Source organism: Triticum aestivum, chromosome 2B, assembly GCF_018294505.1.
Source record: "Triticum aestivum cultivar Chinese Spring chromosome 2B, IWGSC CS RefSeq v2.1, whole genome shotgun sequence".
Lineage (NCBI taxonomy): Eukaryota > Viridiplantae > Streptophyta > Magnoliopsida > Poales > Poaceae > Triticum > Triticum aestivum.
Genome location: NC_057798.1, coordinates 462,263,095 through 462,263,771, shown reverse-complemented (window position 1 = coordinate 462,263,771; position 677 = coordinate 462,263,095).

Sequence of the window (677 nt, the reverse complement as noted above, 5' to 3'; positions counted from 1 at the left end):
AGGTACATGGCCGAACGATACAAGATGATGAGGTAGCCCTCTTTCAAAGCCGATCCTAAGATATCCAGCACATGCAGAACGCACGTGACTACGCTACCAACAACGAGCACCGAAAGACCTAAACACTTCACGCTACGACCTAGCACACCTGAGCTCCACGACAACGCCCCCAAGAGGGACAACGGCGCAGAGCGACGCCACTGCCGAGTCCACACCGGATAAATGGTCTTCACCCGGAGTGGAGAGAAGAACCACAACGCCGTCTTCAAGAAGAGTGCGGCACCCACGGATATCGCCAACGTCTGTGCCAAGGCACGAAGCTTTCGCTTAGTAACTCACCTGTGCCACAACGAGGTCACCAGAGGAAACGTGACGGTGCCAGATCCCCAGATCTGGATTAGGATGCCACCCCCTCAAGAGAGAAGGCACGTCCGAGCTACCCGCCGCCACTCCTCCCAGTACCCACACAATCCGGAAGAAGAGCCATCACCACCGCAATGAAGCCTGCCAACGAGCCACCATGCGGACCTCCATCCTGGGCCGCCGCCCCGGCATCCCTGTCGCGAGATACCGTACGCCGCTCACATTACAACGCACACGCCCATGGTAGGAAGAGCGATGACAGTCCATCTACTCCTTGCCCGGCAGTTCCAGAATTAGGGTAGGCGCCTCCATAG